We start from the raw sequence: 21,105 nt of genomic DNA on the forward strand, positions 1-21,105 counted from the left end.
TTTTCCCTTAGTGATTGAGTTTTTTGATCAAACTTTCATTTCTTAACCATCCCCAATTCATAACTAGCTCTGTGATTACTGTATCTACACAGTTCAATTTGGAAGATGGATTCCAGAAAAGGAATGTGTAGTGAAAACCTAAGCTCTTTTTTTGGGATCCTGAAACATAATGCCTAATTGCTTTCTAGAAAGGTTATGGCGATTAATACTGCCACCAGCAATATGTGACACTACACTACATCTTAATACCGCATTTTTGAGAAATATCTTTTTCTGCCAACAAATTTATTTTTTGAATCAAAAAGAAAGTAAAATTTTTAGTACGGAACAGATAAAAATATCATCCAGAATATCTTTGCATTGATCTGTAAATTTAGTTTTTCCCTCTTTTCATTTTGTATAAGTTAAGATAGTCATAGTTATCCAATCAAAAAACTACTAAAATTTGAGATGTATAATTGCACCCAATTAATAATAAAAAATCTTACATTAATTCTTCTAGCAAACATTTATTAAGTACCAGGCCCTATCTGGGCCACATGAAGTACATGTGTAAACAAAACAGACACCCCTATGCATATTTAGGTTACCTGACCAAGCCCTAAAGGCATCTGAGTTTGTAGCATCTACTTAATATATGCTATCTTGCATGTATTCTTTTGCAAATTTTTGTCCATTCTTTTATCAAATACAAATATATATGTATTGATTGCTTACTTTGTGCTAGATAGTATTCTGGGATCTCAGGATAAACCAGTAAACAAAACAAAGACCCTCCCTCCCATCTTCTATAGGAGACCATGCCATACACACTAACTATAGGAAGTAAGTAAATTATATAATATGTTAGAAGGTAAGAAGTGCTATGGGAAAACAGAGTAAGGAGAAGTTAGAAATGGCAGTGCACCGTGTAGGTGGGGCCTTCAATTTCCTCCAAGATTTTTTTCCTATTAAATTTCCTAAAATATTTTTAAAATTTTTTGTAACTTTTATTTTGAGCTAATTTTAAACTTATAAAAACAAGTGGCGAGAATAGGGCAGAGGGTTCCTGGATACCCTCACCTACTTCCCCAAGTGATAACATCTTACATAACCATAACACAGTTATCAAGCATTGATAGAGTTTGAATATCACCACTTTCACCGCTAATGTTATTTTTCTGTTCCCAGACCTTATGCAGCTTCCCCAATTGCATCTACTTGCTAATTCTCCTATCTCCTTTAGTCTCTAACAGTTTCATAGGCTTTTCATGTCTCTCATAACCTTGATAATTTTGAAGAGTACTCCTCATTTTTTAGAATGTCCCTCAATTTGCATTTCTGATGTTTTCTCACAATTGAGCTAAGGTTATAAATTTTTGGCAAGAACACCACAGACATGATGTTGTGTCCTTCTCGAAACAAGGGGTTTATGATTTTAATATATTTTATCATTGGTGATTTTAACTTCAGTCACTTGGTTAAGTCGATGTATGCAAGGTTTATCCACTATAAAGTTACTGTCTTTCCCTTTGTAGTTAATAAATCTCTTGGGGTGATACTTTGAGACTTTGCAAAATTTTCATCCATTGATTTTTTTATTTTAAGTAAGTTTCATGCAGGGCTTGAACTCACAACCCTGAGATCAAGATCTGAGCTGAGAGCAAGAGTTGGATGCTTAACTGACTGAGCCACTTGGGTGTCCCTGTCCATTGATTTTTTTTTTTTTTAGCATCCATCCGTAGAGCTTGTATGCAACAAGAATTACTATAATATGTACCTAATGATGATTTTTCTACTTCCATCTTTCCTTTTACATCTGTTCATTGGAATTCTACTGTAAGAAAGAGCTATCTCTTCTTAGCCATCTATTTATTTATCTATTTATTCAATTACATATTTATATCAGTCTGGTCTCCTGAATATTCCTATTATTCTATGGACAAAATCCAATGGTCTCAATATTTATTTTGTTGCTCAAATTGTCCCAACTTGTCCATTAGGAACTTCTGTTGGTAGACTTTTGTTTTCTTTTGACATGCCCCCATCTTATTTAGAGTACTTCCCTCCTTTCTGGCTCCACAAATATAAGATGAGCCTCCTTTCCAGGCTCATCTTATATCCCTGCCCTTGTCCCTACTCTACTATTCCTCCTTTTATTGGATAATGACTCTTTAGAAACCAAGATCTGGGCACTAGTTATGCTCATTGCAACTGGAACTATTGTTTCCAGGCCCTCTCAGCAGACAGAGCTAGGAAATTACATATCTATAAACCATGTGTATATACCCACTAGTACTATCTACATCCACACTGTATTTCTGTATGTATCTTTCTATGTGTATATATCTGTGTGTATGTATGTCTACATATATACACTTACATGTATTCACGTATGTATATGTGTATGTATATGTATGTATATAATAATATGAATTGATATCAATAACTTGGACTCTAATACACAGGGTTCATTTTAACCTTTCCCTTTTCCTTATCTGTAACTTCTTTCTCCAACACTGAGAAACTTGGCTGTGATTTTATACAACCTATTCACGTATTTTTAATGTTCTAGTAAACATTTAAGGAGATCCACATTTCCAATAGAAGATAGCATTTTGGATGGATCTTTTTGTCTTTAGCCTGACAATACCTAGTCAAGATAACTGTTTTCCATAGTTACTTAAGTCAATTCTTTTCATCCTCCTTTTTAGTGCAGTTCTGTTATTCACTAATGAACACTAATGAACACTAATGAACATTAATGAACACTAATGTTAGTGTCTCTAAGTTCCCTCGATACCTTGGTTGGTTTTTTGTTTATTTTTTAGGGCATAGGAAAAGTATACTGAAATATTACCATGTTTTAATAAGAAGGGGTATATGAAAATACAGACTCAGAGATTTTATTAACCTTTTAAAACTCAGCTCTTGGGACACCTGGATGGCTCCTTGGTTGGGCATTTGCTTTCGGCTCAGGGCGTGATCCCAAGGTCCTGGGATCCAGTCAAACATCAGGCCCCCCACAAGGAGCCTGCTTTTTCCTCTGCCTGTGTCTGCCTCTCTCTCTGTGTCTCTCATGAATAAATAAATAAAACCTTTTAAAAAAATAAAAATAAAAACTCAGTTCTTGGTACAGTGTTGGCAATTCAATCACTATTTATTGAATAAAAGATCTTATTTATATGTACATGAAAAATTGTGATAAACTAAAAGTATAGTTATAATAGTAATTGAAACTAAAATGATGGCATTGGAAAAAACATGGCTGGGGAAAAGAATTTAGAAAAAAATATTAACAGAGTCAAACAAAATCAGAGGGAAAAATAGCCTCAGGTTCTCACTTTGACTTTTTTGACTAAATTCTGTACCTTTTCAATCAGTACATATGAGTTTCACAAAAATTTGAGAAATACCAAATTTGTCAAAGATCTCTCAAAAACTGTCTTATGCTCGTATCAGAATTTAAGTTACCTAGAAAGCAGAATCACCTATAATGTTATTTTCATATCTGTGTCTATCTGTCTATACTTATTTATTTCTGTAGAATCTGAAGTGTTTTCTATCCATTCCTGTGTCTCATAAGGAATTTAAAGAACTTTCAAACAAAAGAAGACATTTAATTATTTCACATTATAAGTTCGCATGTTTCCTCTAGGTAAATGCCATAATAGGTCAAAACTAATGTAAATTTCCAAATAATTTAAATTTCATTGTTCAAAATGGGGGTGGGGATGGGGGACTTAGGGAAGATTTCACCTCCTTCTGTTGTTAGTTGTTGTACGATCCCTTCCATTGTCTTTTTTTTTGTTTTCTGGGTCATGTTCCAAAAAAAAAAAAAAAAAAAAAAAAAAAGTAAATACAAGGTTCTTTATAAAATCTGTACACAAATTTTTTTTTTCGAAGTAAGGAGATGAGTGACAAGATACATTACAGCAATAACAACCTAGACAATGGAAAGAGTTTTCTGAGCAGTCTGAGTAAGATCCCCAGCAGCTGGATTTCTCCCGCATGTGTTCAGGCTGGCTGTTAAGCATCAAGTGGCCTCGGTGTTGCAGATTTTCCCACACATGCTTTTTTTTTTTTTTTCTACCAAACTATAGCGTTCACCAAAACAGTACCTTTCCCTGAGTTCCTCACTGACATGTCTCCTTGGCCCGCCTCCTCCTTTTTCCTGCCAAATTGTGCTTTCAGGAAAGAATCTGCATCAGGTTACTGCAACTTCCATGAATTAAAGTCCACAGGACTGGGAAAATGAGAAGGAAACCAGCACCTGGGGGCATATTCCAGGCCCTGTGCGAGGGGACCTGCATATATTCCTTTAAAAAATATTTTAAGCCTTATGTCTAAAATGAGAAATGGTGGGGATTTGACCACCATGTTCAAAAAATCTTAGTGAGAAATTTGAAAAAAAAATGATTTTAACAGATGGAGTCCCTTGTTCTGTGAAAGGTGATGCTACCCTCCTCACCCCACTGGGAGGGCTGGGAGCAGCATCTCCTTGAACTTGTCTTCCCCCTTCCCTGGCTACTCTAGCTCCTCATCTACTAGATTCTGAATAGTATCAGCTGAAGAGTAAGCTGCTTTTACTGCTGGTCAGAATGGATTCTGTTCTCTGACTGAGCTCGTTTCACAAATATTTATGGAGCTCCTGCTTCATAAGTCTCATTTCCTCTAAAGGATGATTGGGAGAGGATGTACAGGATATAAAGCATCACTCCTATCTTCAAGAAGCTCACAGTCCCTGGATAAACACACACACGAAGTGTAATTAGGGAATATGTGTGGGTCTAGGAGGGGCATCTCTACGCTTTCTAATCTCTGTCGGGCTCTAGGAGCCTCAAGAATCCTGTGTGGAGTGTTCTGATATCCCTTTAACCTGCTGTAAACACAGCCACTTTCTCTGGCTCTCAAACAATAATAAACATGGTAGGCGAGCGATAAATAACTCTACGAGGGCTGTTCTGTTTCCAGCTGGAAGGAGCCTCCTTATCCCTGTTAGTGCTAGCCTGGATTTAGGGGTTTAGACTTGGTGTCAGGGTACCTTTTCTCTCTCAGATACATGATTTTTTCCTAGCTCTTATCTTGATTCATGCAGCAGTGTCTCTTGATTTGTACTCTTGCCCCAGCACAGGGTGAGTTGTGAGGGAGCGTTGGCGTCTTGTCTTCCCAGCAGAGTTGAGATGAGCACCTCATCCCAAGAACATCCCCATCTCTCTGGATGTGTTTTCCCTGCAGGTGATGAATACAGAACAAGAGAAGGGGGCCATCAGGTTGGCCACGTCCACCGTGAACTTCCGCTCTCCTCCCGACTCTCTGGATCCCTGGGTGTGGGACAAGATTTGGTTCCATGTTCATTTTCTCAGGACTTGCCCAGGACTTGATGAGAAAAGTGACTTCTAACTCTACTCTTGGACTCTCCCTGGCCAGTTTCATTGATGCCAGCTGTTGCAACAGCTGAGAGACTTGGGTGTGCCATGTTTTCTGATGGGCTGTACGCTCCTGGCTGGTGTGGTTGAGGGCCTGGTCACCCTGTATGGGGTAACCACAGAGTGGACAAAATTTGTCTGCTCAAGTACACACACCATCTCTTCACCCTGATAAGACCATGTGGTATCAGTAGTTGCAGAGAGACGTCTGGTGAGGAAGACAATGCCTCTTGCTGCCAGCTTTCCTTTGCATATGTCTCAAAATCTAGAAAAAGCTGAAGACGAGAATTTTCCCAGGAAAGGGAACCAGACCATAAACACCTAAATTACTCTGGTTTTACAGAGAAATAAAACAGTTATGAGTTCCTTGACATACTTCCTCACCCCAAATCTAATGCTTTGGAACTCCATGGATGAAATCTAAGAGATAGTAACCAGGAAGACAAAGCCAATATTTCTATTTACTTTGTTGAATGTCCTGCAGAACTTGGGTAAAGACCTCACAGTTTCATCTAGAGTTCCTAATAATAGCTGGGGGAAATGTCCATAATCCTTTGGACTCTGGGAGAAAAGAAAGCAAATTGCAGAGTCATATTTATGATATGTCTATATGATTGCATGTGGAAAAGTACTGACATTGTATTTCTTAGGTATTTACGAGTCATGGGAGGATATTTCCAGAACAATTGCTGCTGGTTACCTCAGGATGAGGGTAGCAGAGTACGGAATAGAGAGGCGGGGGAGACAGCAAGACTATGAATCCTGTTCCTTTATACACTTCAGATCTGTTCCAATTGTTATGATAAGCATTTCCTTGTATGTTTATAATTAAGAAATAAAGCATTTTGTTTTAAAAAATAGCTAGAAGCTCTGCTTCTGTGCCTGAGACTGAGAGGAGGATTAAATCAGAGTCTTGCTAATCAGGTGGGAGCACGTTAGGCCGTGTGGAGTCCCTCCAGCCCCCCAGGAGGCTGCCCAAGGAGGAGGCTGAGGCTGGCTGTCGGCATCTCGGCATCTCTCCTGAGGGAGCCTGCACTTCCTCAGTCCCAACCTCTAGGACGTGTCAGGGCGGTGATCCATCAAAAATCGGGCTAGACTTGGGACTGGAGGGAGAATCTCGAAACCCAATGAGCTGATAGCCAGGGAGCACTGCGGTGGGGCCCAGAATCTCACACGGTTTTTAGTTACAGCCAGCACTGAGCAGCCACTCGGGGGCCAGAGGGCATGCCAGTGCTTTGCAAACATCTTGTTTAATCTCCCACATGCCTACGAGTTGGTACTGTTATTACCCATCTTACAGATGAGAAACAGAAGTTCAGGAAGCTGAGTGATTTCTCCCAAGTTCACCCAGCTTTCAGCACAGGTCTACAGTGAAAAGACAATTACAATTGTACAGTTGTAGCATATGCATGTGTGTGTGTGTACAGTCCTATATTCACACACTTAGAGTATATGCGGTCCAGCCCCCTAATCTTTCCAGCACTTTCTCACACCTGGGTAACCTGTAAGCTACAGTCTTCTAAAGAGTGATAAATATACGGATTCATTTCAAGTGTCCACAGGGCCTGGTATGTCAGAGACACTCGCTAAACAGTAGTTTAGGTGTATTTATTTGTTGGACGCGACCCTATCAGGGCTTAGACTCCAGTTAGGTTGGAAAAGAAGCTCCTCAGGATGAAGCAGTCCCATGCAGGCCTGGCACTTGGGAGAGCCTCAGTAACACAACTTTATGTGGAGAAAGTGTTCTAATTCTTCAGCTCACTCTTTCCTCATATCTTTCTCCTCTTCCTCTTCCTTTCCCTATAAAAACATCTGAGTTTGTGTTCTGGGATAAGAGAAAAATGCAGGTTCTACCCAATTTAGTTCTTCCTCTACTGATCTGATTAGAATAAACAAGAGCCTCCTAGGACTTGTAAAAAAAAAAATCCTTACTCAGATCTTGGATGAATTATTGCTGAGAGGTTTTAATTGGCTGTGGTTGGCTTCTGACCTCTTGTACGGATTGATTTATGAGGTGAATTTGCAATCCACTGTTGGAAAAATTGATAGCATGGTAGCAGATAGAAGTTACTGTTTGAATAAGGCTTGGAAAATATTCATGCCATCCCAGCCCCCACCGCAAACACCCAAATTCACGTCCACAGGCAACCTTCCCTAGGAGCACTGATGGGCCCTACGCTCGCCCTATGTGTTTGTTCTTAGAGTCAGATGAAGGTTGCCATTTTGTAGTCTGCAGAGGGAAAAATAATAAAATGTGTAGAATAATCTGTTCTATTTTTTCCTGCAATTGTTCCTAAGCCTTCTGCAAGATTTTACCTCTGAGGGTTTTTCTTTTAACAGAAAAGTGATTGGCTTTTTTTTTTTTTTTTTTGCCACCATTTTAATATTTTGTGTGGTTCTACAGAAGACACAATGACTTCTGCTTGTGAACCACAGTCCTAGGCATTTGAATGAGCCCTTTTTGGACAAGAGCAGCAGGTTCTCTCCCTCTGCTTAAGGAAGGAAGTCAGATTTGGAGGGACTGTGTGGGGCAAAAGTGAGCACATGCAAAGTGGTACCTGTTGGCTCCACTTCAACCTATGTATCTGGCTCTAGATACCTTTAGAAAAATGGGATGCCTGTGCTGAGGCCTGTGATCTCTCTCTCTATTTCGCATTATTTCTAGGATGTAGAACATAGTTCACATCCAATGAGCCACTCTTAGGAAATGGTTTAGAAATAACCCAATCATTTCCTTGCATGAATTCTCGTAGCCTGAGTTATCAGTTATACTGATTTACACTGATTACCAGCCAGCAGCTATCTAGTTCCTGTCTTCTTCCTCTGAAGAGCTTCTAAGCCTTCCATGGCACTTTGCTAGGTACAGAGCCAGTGCCTAAAAATTTTGCATTACCTTTGTTCATTTATTCATTCATTCAAGTCTTTCTTGAGTGCCTGCCATGAGTAGCCTCTGAGTAGGCACTTAGTGTACAGTGGTGAAAAAAAACAGTGTGGGCCTTACCACACACCCTCAGTGTGAGAAGGTGAACAAGTACAACACACAAATATATCATTACAAATTATCATGTGTGTGAAAAAGGGAAAAGGACAGGATGCTGCAGGGAAGCATAATAGGGGATGCTTACCTTATGTGAGGTAGCCAAGAAAGGACTCCATTGAAGAGATGACATTTAAGCTGAGACCTGTGGAAAGAAACCAGCCATGAGAATGGGGATAAACATTCCAGGCAGAAGGGACAGCATGTGCAAAGTCCCTGCACACCAGTAGGGCTAGGCCAGTATAGTCTACTAGCTAAAAAAGGCCCGTGTCGGGGTAACACAGCGAGCAACGCAGAGAGAGGGTGGATGGATGATCAGAAGACCAGAGTCATGTAGGGCTTTCCAGCCTAAGTTAAGAAGTCTGGATTTTGTTCCATGTGGTGGGAAGACATGCTTCACACAGAACCTCAGAAGGACACTGCATTGAAGCTCCAGTTAAGGAAGCCTGAGGTCATGTCTTTACAGAAAGTTCTGAGTATCTCTTTTAGTATTTTTTCAACGCCCACTATGTATCCTGTTGGTATATACTACATAACGAGGATAGCATCCCCTGTGTTCACTGAATGTATTAGAGCAGTATCTCATGTTATCAAATATTCTTCTACAGCATGATTTTTAACGACTTCCTAACATTGCCAATGTGGATGTACCACAAAGGATCTCACCTAGCTCCTATTAAACACTTGAGTCTAATAATTTAGTAACAATATTAATAACTTGGTAATAAATAACTTAAATAACAATGTATAGAACTTACTTGCACATTAATTTTTGCACACATATGCCTGATTATCTCCTTTGGGAAAATTCCCAGATATGAAATTAGTGGGCCAAAAGAATAGGCTTATTTTTATGATGGGATCAAAAGCGCCATGGTGTCAGCCTGCCTGAAAGCTATCAGGTTACCTGCCCTGGGTGAAGTTTCAGAGTAGCCATTTCAGTGGGAATACTGTTTTCAAATGGTGTGTTTGGAGCTATAGGGGAAACGGGAGTTACTCCTATCTGCTTGGGTTGGAATCTTGCCTCTTGTAAGCTTTGGGTACTGTAGGTTAAGTACACAAACCTTAACCTGAAAGACTCTCAGTTTGTACTTCCATAACATAAAGGAGATAATGCCTCAAAGAATTGATGCAAAGATTAAGAGCAATCATGTATGGAAAGCACTTAACAGAATATAAGATCTTCCTTGACTTATGATGGCATTATGTTCCAATAAGCCCACCCTAAGTCAAAAATATGGTAAGCTGAAAATACATTTAACACACTTAACCTATGGAACATCATAGTTTAGCCTAGCTTACCTTAAAGGTGCTCAGAACACTTACATTAGCCTACTGCTGGGCAAAATCATCTTGCACAAAGCCTATTCTATAATGAAGTATTGAATATCATCTAATTTATTATTTACTATACTGAAAGTGCAAAACAGAATGGCGGTGTGGGTACAGAACGGTTGTGAGCATATCTGTTGTTGACTCTCATGACTGCATGGCTGACTGGGAGCTATGGCTCATTGTCCTGCTCAGCATCACAAGACAGGAACACTTTGCTAGCCTGAGAAAAGATCTAAATTCAGAATTTCAAGTGCAGTTTCTTTCTTTTTTAAGTAGGCTCCATGCCCAAAGTGGGGCTCAAACCCATGACCCTGAGATCCCTGAGATCAAGAGTCATGTACTCTATGAACTGAGCCAACCAGGCACCACTCAAAGTCCAGTTTCTCCTGAATCCATGTGGCCTTGTCACTATCATAAAGCTGAGAAATCATAAATCCAATGATCATAGTCAGGGATCATCTGTACCTACCCAGAGTAAGCATTGATTGGGTTTCTCCCCTCCCCCGCTCTCTCAGGCACACACACAGACACATACACATATTTTGGGTCTGCATCTTATACTTGTGAATCGTGACACTCTCTTGAGAGAATGAAAAAAGGAAAATTCTTGTCTCTGTTATCACATCTTTGAGGCATTGAATAAAGTGTTTACCTACTTTCTCCTGGCAACTAAGAGTATAATCTTCACATTCTAAGGTGAAACCTCTCCCACATGGATATTTCTTTTCTAAAGAGAAGACAAGTCATCTTTGGCTAACATTGGGCTTAGAGACTAAATGTTTTGACTTAAATGTTTCATTATTTGTTCATGTTATGAGACAGAAATATGGCATGGGAATAAGAGCCCCTAAAGATTGGGGTTGTAAGCCTGACTCTTGCCACTCACAGTTGGCTTGGGCTTGGGTAGGTTGCTCGTGCTCTCAGCCTCATTTTTCCCCACTGCAAAATAATACAATACCACTTCTCAGTGCTGTTGTGAGGATTAAAGAGATTAACATAAGCAAGGGCACTTAACCTCTGCTGTGTCAATAAATCAATAAATATTTTTGAATCCAAATCTCATATCCACCTCCTCAGCAATGAATAGTAAGGATATAAACACAAAAAACTTCCTACATCCAGGAGAGAAGACATCTACTCTAAGGTCCAGTTCAGTCTTTTATTTCTACAATGATCAACTGCCTCTCCTCTTTTATGTGTGGTCTTAAAAAAATTACAGTGATTCTGATTTACAAAACGGATAACAAAACTCAAGCGATGAGGACATTGATGAATCTCCTGATACACTGCAGAGGTGTTTGAATGATTAAGATGACCTGCAATCTTCCTCCTCTGTCAACCTATGGAAACTCTGAAATGGCCAAGAGGTCCAGACAGCCAGTAGCCTGAAGAACTGAAGAGTGGAAGGGATGTCTGAGTTTATGATGGTCCTCAGAGAATGTCAACAAGCAGAGAACCACTGTTTCTGTAAAGTTTGCTCTGAGAAAAGTATATTCATTTCCACCAGGAGTGACGGCCCTGTTGTTATCATGCCAGAAACAACTTGGACATAGATTTTATTTGAGGGGGGAGTGGGGAGTAGTAAGGGTAGGAGAAGAGCCCAGATAATCAGAGAAAGCTTGGGAAGATCAAGACTTTGAAAGTCATAGCTTAAACTAGTTTTGAGATTGTCTAATTAGTTTTTTCATTCTTGTTACTTCTGGAAAGCCATTTCTCCCACCCCCATACAAATAGGAACAAATAGGGGCTTAGTGGTTGAGCATCTTCCTTTGGCTCAGGGCGTGATCCCAGGGTCTTGGGATTGAGTCCTGCATCAGGCTCCCTGCAGGGATCTTCCTCTGCCTATGTCCCTGCCTCTTTTTCTGAGTCTCTTATGAATAAATGGATCAAATCTAAAAAAAAAAAAATAGACACATGTCCCCAGATTCCAAGTTTGTAAGATATTGGCTGGAGCATGGGCTTTGAAACCTATTTTTGAGGCCGATCTCTACCTGCAGTCCAGATTTCTTCTCCCCTGTATGTTAAACAGACATCTTGAAAATCTCTGTCTCAGATAGAAACAACTCCATTCTCACTGGAGCCAAAGTTACTGAGGTCCCTCTTGTCTCCTGGCATTTATTTGTTTTGCTTTGTTTTTCTCTCACCCCTATCCAATCTGCTAGGAAACCCTATTGGCTGTGCCTTCAAAATATATTTAAGCCAATCTGACCCCTTTAAACTATTCTCCTTGCCACCATTTATCTATCCTTTTTGCCAACCTTCACCTCTTATCTGATTACCACAATATCCTCTTTATTATTCTCCTTTGTTTTATCCTGGTCCCTTCAGTCTATTTCCAACACAACAGGAAGACAAAGCAGGTCAGGTGTTGTACAAATCCAATGACGTCCACATCCTCCGGCTACAGCTCATTTCCCTAGAAAGAGTCCTTACTAGGAGTTCTGAGACAGAGGTGCTCAGCCCATTACCTGCCTGCTTTCCCTCTGGCTCTCCTCATTCATCCCATTTCTGCCACACGGGGCTCCTGGCTGTTCCTCCAACACCATGGCAGGCACACACCTGCCTCAAAGCCTCTGTTCTTGCCCTTCCCTCTGCCAGGAAGATCCTCTCCCCAGATACACACTTGGGTGGTGTCACTTTTTTCCTACCTTTGCTTTATTGTTACCTTCTTAGTGACACCTTCCCTAACCACCATTTCTAAAATTGTAGTCTCCCTGTCCCAACCTATCCCTCTCTCCCATTTTATTTCTTTCTCCTTTTGCTTACTGCTGTCCAAAACACTTATATTTTACTTACTTATCTGGTTTATCATCTGTCTCCGCACTTGACTGTAAGTTCCATGAGAGCAGGGATTTTTGTCCATTTTCTTTGCTGCGGTATTGCTAGGTCCTGGGACAGAGTCTGACCTATGCAGGTGCTCCAGCAATATTTATTGAATTGAATTAAACACAGAGCTGACCTAGTGCTGGGCTTTCCTACTTTTTTCTTTTTTTTAATTTTTTTTGTGAATAGGCCCAGTCAATGCCATTTATTATACATGTTGAACAGTCTCTGAGACCCAAGGGCTCCCATATAAAGTTTTTTTTTTCTTTTCTTTTTTTGCATCAAATAGGTTCTTCCAAGAGCCTGCTCACAAGGAAGAAAAAAAGAGTAATCCTCAATAAAATGAAACAAACAGGAAAGGCTGAACAGTCTACATATGAAAAACAAAGGTTAAAAAACTCACCAGACAGAAACCACACCAAACTCTCATCCCATTTAATTTCCTGTTACATGCACTGAGGGAGCCAAGAACATCAGGCCCCAAGGCAACAATGCTCTGAGGATCTAGCTCAGGCTCCCTCTATGTGACAAATTCATGCACACACGCCCGCACATACTACTGACCCAGGCAGAAATACACATGCATGCACAGGCAGTAGAGAACCACAAGAGGTTTGGGGAAAAAAGAGGGCTGGTCAAAAATGTGCTATCAGCTGGACACTGGGGACCCAGAGAACCCTTCTGCTGCAGGCTAAGCAAGAGTCAAAATTAAAACAAATGGAAAACACAGGATAAATGTCAGCTGCTCAAAGAGATTGGACAGATGAAGAGGGAAAGATGCAGGGGGAGGTTTGGGAAAGCAGCCTCAGAAGAGGTTTTTCTTTATTGGGAACTCAGGCAGAGGCCCTGTGACTCCAGTGATATGCCGAGGCTGAAGGAATATGCCACAGCATTACCTCTGCATCCTGTGTTCTCTCCCAAAGTAGAGGGAAACCACCAACACCCACCCTCTAGTCCACCCCCATTGCAGCTCTTAAGGACTTTTCCAAGTACCCTCCCCCAAAATGACCCCCCCCACACACACACAGTTAACAAAATGCCAAGCATAGAAAGTCTCAGTAACTCTTCTTGGTGGAACCAAAGCCAGAGAAGCCCATCACAGCTGCCATCTCATCATCCTCTTCAAATGTCAAGTCCTCCTCAGCCCTCTTTTTCTTCTCCTTCTGTTTCTCTTTCTTGTAGGCTTTGGCCTTTTCCTCCTCTTCTCTGAGCTCTTTCATCCTTTCCTCAAAATCATAATCCTTCTGTTTCTCTTCCATCTTCTTCTTGTTGACTTCAAAACGTTTCTTCACCTGATCCAAGGTGGAACGTTCCACACGCATAGACATGCCCAGATTTCGCTGATGTTTCTTTCCATTAATGTGATCCAGGAAGTTGATGGAGTCCTTCACCACACAATCACAGACATTGCAGTAATACCCTCCCATCTCAGATTGTGGCGTGGTCTTGGTAATGACAATTTCTTCCCAAGCTTGGATTCCAGGTCCATTTTATAGTCTCTATGCCGGAGAAGCTCCCGTTTGACTGGCTGTATTGGTTTTCCATCCTTCTTTTCTCTCTCTTACTTGAGCCTCTTCTCGGCAAGCTTCTCATATTCATCTTTGTCCCACTTTCGGGAAAGTCCAAGTTTTTTGTCCCGCTGCCCGACGCCATCTTCACTGCACCCCCCCCTTTTTAAAAGATTTTATTTATTCATTCATGAGACAACAGAGAAAGAAAAAGACAGAGACATAGGCAGAGGGAGAAGCAGGCTCCATGCAGGGAGCCCAACATAGGACTTGATCCAGGTCTCCAGGATCAGGTCCTGGGCTGCAGGTGGTGCTAAACCACTGAGCCACCCAGGCTGCCCTGGGCTCTCCTACTTTATGTGGTGTGAGAATGAGCAAAGTGCTTAACCTTTTTGAGTGTGTGAAATACGTGGGACTGTGCTAGGTTTACAGTGGATTTCGATAAATGTTTATTCTCTTGATCTTCTAATTCAAGTAATGGCAGAAAGGCTTTTGAGATGCTGGAAAAGGATAGCCAAGTACAAGGAAATTATTGCTCTGTCTTTATTTTTCTTTGCTTTCATCTTCTTCCTCTATCAAATCCTCAGGTCCTTAGTGAGATTTTCCCTAACCATGCCATCTAGTGTTTTCTCCATTCTGCTTCTTGGTCATCCACATTTTGGCTATAACATCCATTTGGACACATACTTAACTTTCCTTTAGCACTCTTTGCAGTCGGTATTATTCACCGCCTGCTTCCTATCATGTATCTCCAAGAAGACAGCAAGTCCTTCTAGCCAAGGACTGTTTCATGTACTTCCTTTATGTTCCCTGCCTTGGCAATGCTTGCTGACCTGAAGATCTTACGATGAATCCATGAGGAGTGGGTTATTGAGAGAAATATGATATTCTAGAGAACCCAGAAGTGGACCCTGAAATGTATGGTCATCTAATATTCGATAAAGGAGGAAAGACTATCCATTGGAAGAAAGACAGTCTCTTCAATAAATGGTGCTGGGAAAATTGGACATCCACATGCAGAAGAATGAAACTGGACCACTCTCTTTCACCATACACAAAGATAAACTCAAAATGGATGAGAGATCTAAATGTGAGACAAGATTCCATCAAAATCCTAGAGGAGAACACAGGCAACACCATTTTTGAACTTGGCCACAGTAACTTCTTGCAAGATACATCCACAAAGGCAAAAGAAACAAAAGCAAAAATGAACTATTGGGACTTCATCAAGATAAGAAGCTTTTGCACAGCAAAGGATACAGTCAACAAAACTAAAAGACAACCTACAGAATGGGAGAAGATATTTGCAAATGACATATCAGATAAAGGGCTAGTTTCCAAAATCTATAAAGAACTTATTAAACTCAACACCAAAGAAACAAACAATCCAATCATGAAATGGGCAAAAGAGGGATCCCTGGGTGGCGCAGCGGTTTGGCGCCTGCCTTTGGCCCAGGGCGCGATCCTGGAGACCCGGGATCGAATCCCACATCAGGCTCCCGGTGCATGGAGCCTGCTTCTCCCTCCGCCTGTGTCTCTGCCTCTCTCTCTCTCTCTGTGACTATCATAAATAAATAAATAAATAAATAAATAAATAAAGAAATGGGCAAAAGACATGAAGAGAAATCTCACAGAGGAAGACATGGACATGGCCAACAAGCACATGAGAAAATGCTCTGCATCACTAGCCATCAGGGAAATACAAATCAAAACCACAATGAGATACCACCTCACACCACTGAGAATGGGGAAAATTAACAAGGCAGGAAACAACAAATGTTGGAGAGGATGCGGAGAAAAGGGAAGCCTCTTACACTGTTGGTGGGAATGTGAACTGGTGCAGCCACTCTGGAAAACTGTGTGGAGGTTCCTCAAAGAGTTAAAAATAGACCTGCCCTACGACCCAGCAATTGCACTGTTGGGGATTTACCCCAAAGATTCAGATGCAATGAAACGTCGGGACACCTGCACCCCGATGTTTCTAGCAGCAATGGCCACAATAGCCAAACTGTGGAAGGAGCCTCGGTGTCCATCGAAAGATGAGTGGATAAAGAAGATGTGGTTTATGTATACACTGGAATATTACTCAGCAATTAGAAACGACAAATACCCACCATTTGCTTCAACGTGGATGGAACTGGAGGGTATTATGCTGAGTGAAATAAGTCAATCGGAGAAGGACAAACAGTGTATGTTCTCATTCATTTGGGGAATATGAATAATAGTGAAAGGGAATATAAAGGAAGGGAAAAGAAATGTTGGGAAATATCAGGAAGGGAGACAGAACATAAAGACTCCTAACTCGGGGAAACGAACTAGGGGTGGTGGAAGGGGAGGAGGGCGGGTGTTGGAGGGGAATGGGTGACGGGCACTGAGGTGGACACTTGACGGGATGAGCACTGGGTGTTTTTCTGTATGTTGGTAAATTGAACACCAATAAAAGTTAATTAAAAATAAAAAAATAAAAACAAAACAAAACAAAACAAAAAAAAAGAAATATGATATTCTGGAGACACCTGCAGTGCGGTACTTATGAGTCTGACTTTGGGGACTGGCAGGTGTGGCTGGCCCTGCCAGTGTATGGGTAGCCCTCTGGTATAACCCCCATTACATCTGTCTCCTCCTCTGGAGGGCTATAGTGAGGGATGGCCAAGATAAATGGGTGAACGGTTCTTTAGGAAGAACTGTCTGGCACATAGCAATAGTGAATAGTGCCAGTGCTCAGTGAATAGTAACTGTGATTTTTCTTGACCCTAAGTTTACATCAAACAGAACAAGAGAACATATTGGAATATGTTCCCTGGTGAACTTGTCTGAGGCTTCTCAGACTGTGAATCTGTCCCAGTACATCATTTTAGACGACTTTATGTTAAACTGAATTGTAGGGTTTTCAACTTCTTGAAACTGTGGAATTAATGCTATTAAACATTTAGGATGGGGCACCTGGTTGGCTAAGCAGTTGAGCATCTGCCTTCAGTTCAGGGTGTGATCCCTGCGTCCTGGGATCGAGTCCCACATGGGGCTCTCCACAGGGAACCTGCTTCTCCCTCTGCCTGTGTCTCTGCCTCTCTCTCTGTATCTCTCATGAATGAATAAATAAAATCTTTAAAAAATTTAAACATTCAGGATGGAAGGTTCTCGGGAGAGCCTGTGAGATTGGATGGAAGGGATAAAGCAAAAGCTTTTGATTATTTCCTGATTGTGACTTTCCCCCTGGCTTTCTTTTGTTTCTTTCCTCTCGCCCTTCCCCTCAAGTTTTGAAGGCTTGTCACAAAAATGAACAAAATATAAGGAAACCATTGATATACTTAGGTTATGTGCATATAGATATTTATGTTCTTTTGAGCTTTCAACATTTAAAAGTTGAGTTTACTTTTCTCAGTAAAACATCATTGGTTGATTCTTCACTCCCTCTATTTTTAGCCTGTACATTTTATAGTTGCAACATGAGGCAAAACCTCCTATTAAGATTTTGACTATTCACCCGGCCTTTCATTTTTTTTAAAGATATTATTTCTTTATTCATGAGAGACACAGAGAGAGGCAGAGACACAGGCAGAGGGAGAAGCAGGCTCCATGCAGGGAGCCCAATGTGGGACTCAATCCCAGGACCCTGGGATCACACGCTGGGCCAAAGGCAGTGCTAAACTACTGAGCCACCCAGGCTGCCCTCTTTCAGCCTTTCAGATGTGGGTTCTTAGATGTTGAATTACAATTGCTATATCTGTATGTTAACTATTGACTAGTGAGTTCAAAGACCATCTCTCACTGTTAATGTTTTTTTCTTTATTTCATTAATTCCAAACATTGGGTTCTTGATATGTGTCAGTTATGGAGATAGAAAGATGAATAAGGTATGAGGCCTCCCCTAAGAAGCTTCATCTACTGGATCCTAATGATCTATTATGATAGATTAGTTAGACTGTCAATGATGCATCTGAATACTAGCCTCATTAAAAAATACTGAGGAAGTTTTCACCTGTTAAAAGGAGTGTGTGTGTGTATTTACAACCTCCAAACAATGTTTTTTGTGCTTTAACAAACTGTTTTTAAAAAGTCCTCAAGTCCAGTTTATAGTTGGGGAAGAATAAATAATAATAAAATTTTTATTTTTTCCATAGTCTTATTTATTTACTTTAAAGATTTTATTTATTTATTTGACAGAGAAATAGAGAGCATAAGCAGGGGGAGCAGCAGGCAGAGGGAGAGGGAAAAGCAGGATCCCCTCCATAGTTGTAAAATGTAAAAGTCATCTTATATCTCCTAAGAGTTCTTTTATAAAACTAATCCTTTTGTTCTAGGGAAATTTTTGTAGAATAGATAAATAAGCCCATAGGAAAATTTAAGGACTCTTAAGTCTGTCTCATAATTGAAAACATCTTATCCAGCTACATTGTTTACTACTTTATGAACTTTAATAATGTTTATTTAATTCTGGGGGAGCGGGGAGGCTGTTGCTTTTCCGGGTGATACATGTTCTTTGCAATAAATGACAATGAAAATTAGTTATTTTTTAAACTTTAATTCTCTTATTTATGTTTCACGTGTTGCTGCGTTATACAGAGCAAGGTTCAGCATTACCTTCAGCATTATTGACATTTTGGGCTGGAGAATTCTTTGTTGTGGGGACTGTCCTGCGCATTGCAGGATATTTAGCAGCATTTCTGGCCTCTACCCACCAGATGCCCATAGCCCTCCAGTTCCCAAGGTTATGACAACCAAAAATGGTTCCATACATTGCTAAATGTGCCCTGAGAAGCAATGACTGGTCTGGAATTTCCAAAACATTGAGTAATAATAACAGTGATAAGGGCATCCCTAATTTGCTTCTGATTTTACAGGGAATAATGCTTCTGGTGTTTTTTCATTAAGTCTATCAGTTTAGCATAAGTAGTCTTCATGAGATCAAGGAAGTAGACTTTTACTCTTATCTTAAAATAAATAAAATGTAAATTTGCAATGAGTGCTGATTGATGATAATGTAGGATAAATTCTTCATAGTCAAAAAGAATTAATACAATTCAGTGGACCCCTTGGAGTAGGGAGTGTGTGTGTGTGTGTGTGTGTGTGTGTAAAAAGTTGGGTGGGGACTGTTGTGTAACTCTTGATTCTGGACACTTGACTCATAGAAGCAGAGAAGAGTCTGTGCTAAGAGAACACAGCCAAGGCTTTTGCACAGTGAAGGGAATCCAAATGTGGGGATTATTGCTGTAGCTGAGAAATAGCCCCTAGGTATTCAGAGTAGATGAGTTCTTTAGCCACTCTTTTCAAATGATAATTTATAGCTCAGTTTTGTTTTTCTGAACTCATTTTATTGGGCCTCTGCTTTCAACATTTCAAATATAATAATGACTTTGAGAGTCACTGTTATTAGCTTCCAAAGGCCTCAAGAAGTCTGCTTCTGTGGCTCAAGTGATGATGGCCGCAGACTTGGCAAAAAGCTGGGGGGTCATGTTCAAACCTCCAAAACCAGACTGGGGTAGGGGCCACAGACAGACGGCACAGGTGAGGGGAAGCATAAATCCCACTCCTAAGCTGTTCAGACTCCACTTGGCCTGAGCAGGCCTCCCTCCGTGGGGGGTTCAGAGGCCCCCTGGGCTGGCGGATTTATGTCAGCAAGAGCAGCGCAGTAGAAAGAGATTACAAATGCTTTCAAAGGGTGCATGAGGGGGTTGCTCCTGGGTCTGAGCGGTCTGGGACACAGAGCTGAGTCTGTGAGGACCTGGGCTGGTGCCAGCGAAGGGAGTAGGGTGGCCTGAGGAATGGAAGGTCACTGGCCAGTTGGGGGTTGTGATAATTATATCCTTGTTTCCTTGAAGGTACCAGCGTCCTTGATTTTCCAGCTTCAAAGAGAGCTGCCTCTGAAGTAGGGGGACGTTCACACCTGCTTTGCCACAGTGATTTCTGCCTTCCTGGCTGCAGACTCAACAAGACAACAATACGTCTGTGGACATTTTCAAGGCCATATTTATAAACCAGGCCTGGGAAGCTTCTCTTCCACCCTTGCTTCCTAAGTGAAAATGGAAAAGTTAGTGTGCCCCATGAGAATTCAACAATGAACCTAATTTAATGGTTTTACCTTAAATTCAGATACTTTGTAGGTCAGGCACACTAAATCATCACACACACACACACACCCTTATCCCCTCTCCTTCCAATTCTTACACCATCCCAAAGGGGCTATAATAGAACTGGAAATCTAGTAATTACTAAAGGCAGCGGTATACAATACACCTGGAATGTTGTTTATCCTTTCTCCTATCCCATTAGTCTCCAGAGAAGCTGTGCCGACAATAGTTAAGAAGTATAAGCATAATCCTGCCTTTCATATTTTCCTTCAGGCACTTAGATTCCCACGAGACCTTTAGAAAGGAAAGAGGTTTTTAAATGGGACCCTGTTTGTCTACTGGGCCCATGACTATGATCTAAAAATGAGATGACCTTTGACTAAATGCATCCTTGCTGCTCCTCACCCCATCTTTCCACTGATCATCTGAACCCTCCCATCATTAAATGTGCAAATTTAAAACCATGTTTTGGTTAATAAATTCCATTTGCTAAAGATGAGATGACTGGCTTCTGGCACATGAAACCTTCCCAAGAATAAGACTGTTAGACTGGATATCACACATAATTTCTTGGATCCTACGCTCCAATCCTTCTTTTGCTGCCACCAGCTCCGCAGACCAAATCTTCCTTCCCTAGGGCAAAAGCATGTCCTGGTCAAAGCCTTTCTAAGAAATTAGAAAGAGGGAAATATTGTCTCTTTTTCTAGCAAGTTCTTGTTCTGGCCTTGACAGTGAAAGTGGTTCCACATACAAAATATTCCCTCTTTTTGACTTTTGCTCTGAGATTGCACAAGTTATACACTGTTACGTGGATGAATTCCCAAGTTAGTGACATACAAAAACTAGAATCTTCCCTCATTGAAACATATAGTCTCTCCCCAGCATCCTCTTGCTCTCTTCCTCCCTCCCTCCCTTCTTCCCTGCCT

At 40.9% G+C, this 21,105-nt stretch overlaps 1 long non-coding RNA gene and 1 pseudogene across 2 annotated transcripts in view; both read right to left on the reverse strand.

Moving 5' to 3' along the window:
* The window catches only part of LOC121472242, a 94,735-nt gene that overhangs the window by 21,105 nt on the left and 52,525 nt on the right, over window positions 1-21,105 (reverse strand). The window contains exons 4-5 of one of the 2 annotated variants that reach the window (XR_005982825.1): window positions 8,534-8,590; window positions 3,173-5,211 (exon numbers count right to left, since the gene is read on the reverse strand). This is a non-coding gene — a long non-coding RNA (uncharacterized LOC121472242). Of the gene's footprint in view, window positions 1-3,172; window positions 5,212-8,533; window positions 8,591-21,105 lie in introns of those variants that run through there. The other variant, XR_005982826.1, reaches the window with a different exon arrangement.
* Window positions 13,641-14,256, reverse strand: LOC121472241 (annotated as a pseudogene).

The sequence above is a fragment of the Vulpes lagopus genome, chromosome 11 (genome assembly GCF_018345385.1).
Source record: "Vulpes lagopus strain Blue_001 chromosome 11, ASM1834538v1, whole genome shotgun sequence".
Lineage (NCBI taxonomy): Eukaryota > Metazoa > Chordata > Mammalia > Carnivora > Canidae > Vulpes > Vulpes lagopus.